Below are 8,705 nucleotides of genomic sequence, written 5' to 3'. Positions count from 1 at the left end.
ATGGCGGATGGCAACAGGGCAGTCCAATGTAGGGGTATCAGGTTTCGTCACAATCCATAAATCACATGTAGGGGGGATTTGCGCACGCAGTGAATCACGCACGCAAATGATATTTGTATTTACACAGAAAAACAGTCAGACGAAAAATATTGTTAACTGATCATGGCAAAACGGAAATGAAAGTGTTGATAGCGGTAAAAAGAAATACCCTCACAAAGAATGGGATACACCCACCGCGCAGTGTCACCTGGTGGTTGATTACTGTACTAATGCCGATATGTCACGTTGTGCATAGTCAGATAGGTGGCACATATGAAGGAATGTAGACAATACACTTGCTCGATCGGACACCTTTCATAAAAGTTTATATCATTATTTAAGAAATTATTTCATGATCTGAGTGAATATCAGCGCGATTAGATTCTTTGTAACGCCATGTGGTTGCACTGGCAAGTAGATCTATATGGTTGTGTTTGTTAGTTTCTTAGTTACCAACACCTTTGTGTGTTAAAATATTTACGAGTGGTTAAAAGTAGAAAAGGTGCAACTTGTTGATTAATATTTTTTTCACTCGAAACCAAACAGTTGATTACTTTTATTATTTCCCCATGAGCATCGACCTAATTAAGTGAGATACAATGACATGCTCAATCCAAATCCGATACCGTTAGTACGAGACGCGTTCAAAAAGTAGTCAGCCTAACTATATTATATGTTTGAAAAGCTTCCATTTCATTTTGAAGGAATCATTAGCAAAGCCATATCTTTAGAATTTCACATATGTGGGTAATGTGGTTAACGAGATATTAGTCATCACTACACATTGGAGTATAATATTTCTTTAAAAATTGCAGAAAATGAAAAACGATCTGCCATTTGGTACTTTTTGGATAATGGTATGCCCTCAGATAATATCATATAAAATATGTTCAGTAAAGTATTGGATGACTTCCCGTCATAATCAACATTCAAAGATTTGGACTGCATGAGGCGTGTTTTTTAAGGACACTCGGAACTCCCATTTTAATCTTTCAAAAACATTGTGTCCAGATATTCAAGTTGGCATGCACTGTTTACAATATATTGAGTGCTGAAACTTGTGTGACCATTCCGCATTTAGTTTGAACCCTTGGCATCATGTATGAATAAGTGAAAACATTAGATTAAGTTATGTCCTTATGATTACGTCATCTTAAAGGGGGGTGGGTATAGTGTCTCCAAAACTAGCTCTTTCAGTAAACATGAAGAGGGGATCGAGTTCAATTTAACAAGCGATTGCAGTTTCAAATTGCTTTTGTATGCACTTTAATATCTAAGTTTGATTCTAGCGGACTTCTGCCTATCTTAAACACATACATGTAGTATGTTTCTTACATATTTTGTTTCCTGAAGTGTGTGATGCATTTATTTGCAGATTTGCATTTTGGGGGGGTACCAAGATAAAAGTCAAGCAAAATGGGGATCGGGAGGCAGGAACATAGCAAAACCAATTTGCTTGAGGTTGACAGATAATATATAGAGAAATTAAAACATAAAAGCAGCTGCATTTGTATCATTTTCTAGGTGAGGCTGACTACTTTTTGAACGCCCCTCGTAACCTCGTGCAAGCACAAAACCGGGTCTTCATGGGTGCTCGCATTGATCAACAAAGATGAAATACAGTTTCGTCTGGGACTTAACAGGGAAATGCAGCAGAGTATGAAATAAGCCAAAAACCCTGCCAGACATCAGGGCTGGTAACTTCAAAATGTTACCAGCCCAAAATGAATTTAACCAGACCAGACAATCCAAAGAAAATACCTAAAATTTTAGTTACAATGAATAATTTAATTAACCTGATACATGTATTTACTGTTTAACAGTCTATTCACACAGGTCATTTTGAGAGAAATCCGACTCCGAGATGTAGTCAGAGTCGAAGGGATGGAACATTGTAACAGACCATCGGGATGGTGAGCTGTAAATTTAGATCGTCCGTCAGAAATCTATCCCGTCTCGGGTGGTCGGACGGGCCTTATTTCATACACTGAATGCAGACATGTTGGTGTGTTATATCGGTAAAATGAGAAAAGTCTCTTGCATGATATTGTGCAATTTTCCTTTGCTCTATTTAGACTTTGCCGCAAACTAATGATTTCTCTTGACCATTGGTTATCAATCAAATCGTGTATATGATAACAGTTAATGTGTAAAATGTAAAATTTCTCTCAGGCAATTAATAATACCCCTTAATATATTTGCTTCTTTTTTTAAATTAGCTGCAAATATATGTCCATCTATGGACGCGAGAGTGAGTGAGTATGGTTTTACGCCGCTTTTAGCAATATTCCAGCAATATCGCGGCGGGGGACACCAGACATGGACTTCACACTTTGTACCCATTGACCTGAGAAGATCCGGGTTAGAATTGGTCTTTAGCAACCCACGTTTGTCGTACGAGGCGACTAACGGGATCAGGTGGTCAGGCTCGCTGACTTGGCTGACACATGTCATCGGATTCAAATTGCGTAGAACGATGCTCATGCTGTTGATCACTGAATTGCCTGGTCCAGACTTGATTATATACAGACCCTCGCCATATAGCTGCTATATTGCCGAATGTGGCGTAAAACAACAAACCAACCATCTATTATGAGAACAATTGTAAACAGTATAAAGTTTAATGCAGCTCCTTGTGACTGAAAATAGGATTGAAAGAACACGGAAGTCAACATACATTTTATATTGTTGGCGTTTAATCCCAGAAAAATCAGCCTAGTGTGATGTTTCAAGCACCACATGTCATCGTAGTTGGATGCTCATGCTGTTAATCACTGGATTGTCTCGTCCAAACTCCATTATTTACACACTGTAGCCATATAGCTAGAATATGGTTGTGTGAGGCGTTAAACAACAAACAAAACATAAAAAACAGGTACCCCTACGCACCTATAACAAGACATTTTGAAAACGACGTCTGTGAACACCTTCCCAAGCATAAGAGGAATGTATCCATCAATATCCACATAGACTGACTGACTGACTGAGTTTGGTTTTACGCCGCTTTTAGCAATATTCCAGCAACATCACGGGGGGCTTCACACATTGTACCCATGTGGGGATTCGAACCAGGGTCTTCGGCGTGACGAGCCAACGCTTTAACCATTAGGCTACACCACTGCCCCTCCACATAGAACAATACCCAAGCATACATACATAGCTGACGTTTTCAAAGTCAAACGTCTTTTTAGAAATCGAATATTGTGAAATACATAGAGACTGTATATATTATAACTGTTGTTAGATTCTCAAATGGCCACGCAAGTGTGTTTGTGGGTGTATTCCGTCTGCTTTTGTAACCCTGCATACATATAAGGTAAAATTTGTAACAATTGACCATGAGTAAGTTACAAGTGAATAGTGACATATGTTTATTCCATCTAACATGGGTGACACCGAGGGAGAGGTTATTGCTGTATGCTGTTTCGTTGCTTTTGAAACTAAAGGTTGCTGCTGTATAGAGAATATGAACGGAACTTCACTGTTTCAAAATAATGCGTACACTTATGGACTCACTTCAGCAGTACCACTACATGCTCAGTAGACTCACTTCAGCAGTACCGCTACATGATCAGTAGACTCACTTCAGCAGTACCACTACATGATCAGTGGGCTCACTTCAGCAGTACGGCTACATGATCAGTGGGCTCACTTCAGCAGTATCACTACATGCCCAGTAGACTCACTTCAGCAGTACCACTACATGATCAGTAGACTCACTTCACCAGTACCACTACATGATCAGTAGACTCACTTCACCAGTATCACTACATGATCAGTAGACTCACTTCACCAGTACCACTACATGATCAGTAGACTCACTTCACCAGTACCACTACATGATCAGTGGACTCACTTCACCAGTACCGCTACATGATCAGTGGACCCACTTCAGCAGTACCACTACATGATCAGTGGACTCACTTCAGCAGTACCATTACATTGTCAGTGGGCTCACTTCAGCAGTATCACTACATGATCAGTGAACTCACTTCAGCAGTACCACTACATGCTCAGTGGACTCACTTCAGCAGTACCACTACATGCTCAGTAGACTCACTTCAGCAGTACCACTACATGATCAGTAGACTCACTTCAGCAGTTCCACTACATGATCAGTGGGCTCACTTCAGCAGTACGGCTACATGATCAGTGGGCTCACTTCAGCAGTATCACTACATTGTCAGTGGACACACTTCAGCAGTATCACTATATTATCAGTATACCCGCTTCAGCAGTACCGCTACATGATCAGTAGACCCGCTTCAGCAGTACCACTACATTGTCAGTGGACTCGCTTCAGCAGCACCACTACATGATCAGTGGACTCACTTCAGCAGTACCACTACATGATCAGTGGACTCACTTCAGCAGTACCGCTACATTATTAGTGGACTCACTTCAGCAGTACCACTACATGATCAGTAGACTCACTTCAGCAGTACCACTACATGATCAGTGGACTCACTTCAGCAGTTCCACTGCATGATCAGTAGACTCACTCACTTCTAAGCTCAGTACCACTACATGCTCAGTAGACTCACTTCAGCAGTGGACTCACTTCAGCAGTACCACTACATGATCAGTAGACTCACTTCAGCAGTACCACTACATGATCAGTGGACACACTTCAGCAGTATCACTATATTATCAGTAGACCCGCTTCAGCAGTACCACTACATTGTCAGTAGACTCACTTCAGCAGTACCGCTACATTATTAGTTGACCCTCTCAAGCACTTCAGCGGTACCACTATATTTCATAAACCCTAACGGCAGTTCCCACAAAACAACCAAACAATATTTGATCAGGAACAAATTTTAATCACAGTAAGACCAAAGTCTTGCTTCACAAATATTTAGTGTCCATCTCATAAAGAATGTTCTGGTCATCAAACAAAAACTGGAATTTGTATGAACACACTCAATTATTCTTCAACAATCACATAACAATCTCTAAATGTCGTAGTGCATCTGGCGAACTCTTCTTGAGTATCTGAGTGACTGTTTGGTGAGATTTTGATCACTCTTAATGTCCTTCGTTCTGAGTTCTTTCCCAGGAGTCACCTTGGTCTTTCTCTCATCCATGGTCTTCTTCACACTATCCCCACAACCAGAGGGTGTGCTCCTGTTGTTCTGTGCAGGCTGGATCTTGGCCGGTACTCTGCTTTTGGTTTTTCCTGTATAGGGTCTTTGTGCCTTCTTCGGGTAGGCTGGAGGAGCTACCACTGGGAGACTGGCTTGTGCCTTGACTGGAGTTTGGCAGGTCAGAGATAGAGCCTGACGCCGGATGGATTTCAGCTGCCTGAGCTCTTGCTCCAGCTTCTTCTTCTGCTCTGCCTCCGCCTGTTTCTCATTCTCCCAGCTATTGGTGAGCTCCTCCAGCGTCTGTTTTAGTTCCTGCAGTTCGGCATGCTCCATTGTCAAACTGAGCTTGAAATTTAGATATTCTACTCTGAACTCCGCCCTCTCTTTTTCTGCTTTACGTCTCAGTTCCTGTTCACGTCGGAGCTCGCGGCTCTGTTGCTCATTCACCTGGCGCAGGTTCTCGTTTTCTTGGAGAAGATGGTCAAGAAGGCTGCGGAAAGAGACATAAATTGCTTCAAAACACATGTGTTATGATTATACAAGAGTATGCAACAACTGTCCTCAAAATGCCTTTCATATGATTGAATATATAATTTCATACTTCTGTTTGTAATATCTCCCCACAACACAGTTTATTCTCAGATTCAGGAGTACTGACGGTATATTTTCGGGCCCCTTTTGGATATGTTTTGCCACCGGAAAACAGAAATAATATCTAGTCGTTCAGCTTCTGCTTACCTCTCTTCCATATCTCCAACTTGAGCTTTTAAGTCCATGTATTGGGCTAAAAACAAAAAACACGAACTGTGTTAAACAAGTCCAACATCAGGACGTGATCAGTGACCTGAACGCAGATTCTCTTCAGATGTTTAGCATATTGATAAAGATTCCGCATCCACTTGAAACATTAGATTTGTAAATCTATGTGACTTACAAAAACGCATTCCAATTTATCTATTTGTGTTGTCACTCTTAAATAAATAATATAAAAAAACTTCAAATAGAGTAGACCGATGACCTACCAAGTAATTCAGTGTTTAGTTCCTTTGATCTAGGGCTAGACAAGGTAGAGGCCGCCTCGTCTTCCATCTCGAGGATGGGAGAGAGAAGTTTTCGTTGCTTCAAACGACCTTCCGTGCACAAAGCCATCTGTTTGATAGAAAAAAAATACATATTCTTTTTAAATTTCGAAATTTGAAGAATTTCCGTATAGATTGCTAAATGATATCTTTTGCACTTGTTATATGAAATTCCGTTTTTGGCACTTTCGGAAATGCCTCTCCCGACGAATGAGGTCAAGATTATTTAATGGCGTGTTTTTATTTTGGAAATGCAAGATAAAAAGCACATAAATAGTATAGTCTTTTCAACAGACTTGCTTACCTCGTCTGCAGCAGATGAAGCTCACAGGTATGAAATATCAGCAATCTTCAACAGTAATAGGCTGATGTTTATGACAAGCAACAAATGTACGTCTGAGCACAAAGACAATGCGCTTAGAACTGAGAACTTGGACTAGGAACGTCGTCATGGAACCATTCTATGACGTCATTGCTATTGTGACGTCACACACACTGTTTGCTTATCATGGACAACTCATTTTGAATGTAATGTTTCGGTTCCTGAAGTTCGGCATGCTCACACCATAGTTAAACGATCCATGAAAACACGGGTTAGAATTGTCCTCGGCAGCTCGTGCCTGTAAGAGGCGACTAACGGAATCGGCTGATCAGGCTCGCTAACTTGGGTGATACATGTCATCGTATCCCAACTGCATTGATCGATGCTCATGCGTTTGATCACTGGATTGTCTGGTCCATACTCGATTATTTACACACCGTCGTCATAAAGCTAAAATATTGCTGAGTGCGGCGTTAAACGACCAACAAACCAAAACCACGTGTCCCCCAGAGGATCCGACCCGTAGGCAATGCGTCATACGCGTATAGGGAAGTATAACTACTCAGGTCTGTGTGGTAACCCTATGGTAAAAGCGTTTGTTCATCACGCCGATGACCCCTTGTTCTATTCCCCATATGGGTACTATGTATGAAGGCCATTTCTGGTGTCCCGAGCCGCAATATTGCTGGGATATTGCTTAGAGCGGCGTAAAACCATAGGGAAGTATAACTAAGAGGCCTGCGGGGTAACCCCATGGTTAAAGCGTTTGCTCGTCACGCCGAAGACCTCTTGTTCGATTTCCCACATGGGTACAATTAGTGAAGCCCATTTCTCCTGTCCCGAGCCGCAATATTGCTGGAATATTGCTAACAGCAACATAAAACCATACTCATTCACACACTCATTATAACTACTACTTTCGTTTAGGTAAATGTGCAGTTCTAATTATGAACAAGTTTAGTTTGCTTACATGGCAGTCTATATCAAAACCAGAGGCCGTTCCCAGACTGTCTTTAATTAATTATACCCTGTCTCACAGTGCCTAATCCACAATATTTTCCTTAACGCCCAGCGGTTTCTGTAATGGGAGAGTTCTAAATGAAGCAAGTCTAGATCTCCTCAGGTTCAGGAATCTACGAGCTCACTGGCATCCTTGTCAGTGTAAACAGAGTTATTTGTTTCTTTCAAAATTATTGTTTTCAGAGACTAAGCTTTTGTCTAAAATAATTAGTGCATTGGTCGTTCTGATAAAACTGACAGTTAACTATCCCAGGCTTTGAAAAAGACAGCTTCAATGTATGTAAATATACGTGGCAGCCATCATATATGTGTACTTGAACACTGAGAAGGTCACACACTTTTTAATATGGATCTCCGAATGTAAGAGTTCGTAAAAATCTACCTTAGAGGACTTTGTACTTTAGACAATGGATATGAATGTCAGATAAAAGTCTCACTTTCATCATTATCGCTATGAAAACTGTCTAAAAATCCTTTAACGGCATGATACAAATGTTTGGTTCTCGACTAACACGCAACACAATAAGGGACCGTTCATAATAATTTATGGCTAGTGTGTGTGTGTGGGTGGTGGTGGTGGTGGTTTTGATGTGATGATTTTAACGAGAAGCATGTTCAATGTGAATTACCCCTAAAATGTATGTACAGAATATGTGACCCCCCTGCATGTCATGTACAAAATCAATGAACCCCCTCCCCTTCCCATACTTTCTAAGCATAATTTTAAACATGCTTTTATGAACAAAACTGCTGAACCCCCACCCACCCCTAGTACGTGTGTACAAAATTGATGACCCCCTTAAAATCATCATCACCACCACCAAACACATACACACCCAAAAAAACCCCAAAACCCAAACCCACCCACCACCACCACCCCACCACCCCAACCCCCACCCATTAATTATGAACGGTCCCTAAACACAAAAATATATTATTGCTCTGTGTGGAACATAATAAAAATGAAAGTTCAAGTTTAAAGGAAAAGCTAAGATATATGAAAAACCAAAGACATAATGAAAATATGAATGTCATATAGTTAGCTATCGTTTAAGCGACTCTTGAAGCCGTGGTATAAAGAGTAGTATTTGGATATTGGGTGCGCTTGCACCAAGGAGAGAGTGCCCATTTGAGACGGCAAAGAATGGGGGGAGTTAT

This window comes from Haliotis rubra, unplaced genomic scaffold (genome assembly GCF_003918875.1).
Source record: "Haliotis rubra isolate DU_JTF1 unplaced genomic scaffold, ASM391887v1 Scf120, whole genome shotgun sequence".
NCBI classification, from domain to species: domain Eukaryota; kingdom Metazoa; phylum Mollusca; class Gastropoda; order Lepetellida; family Haliotidae; genus Haliotis; species Haliotis rubra.
Note: the sequence above shows the minus strand (reverse complement) of the source record.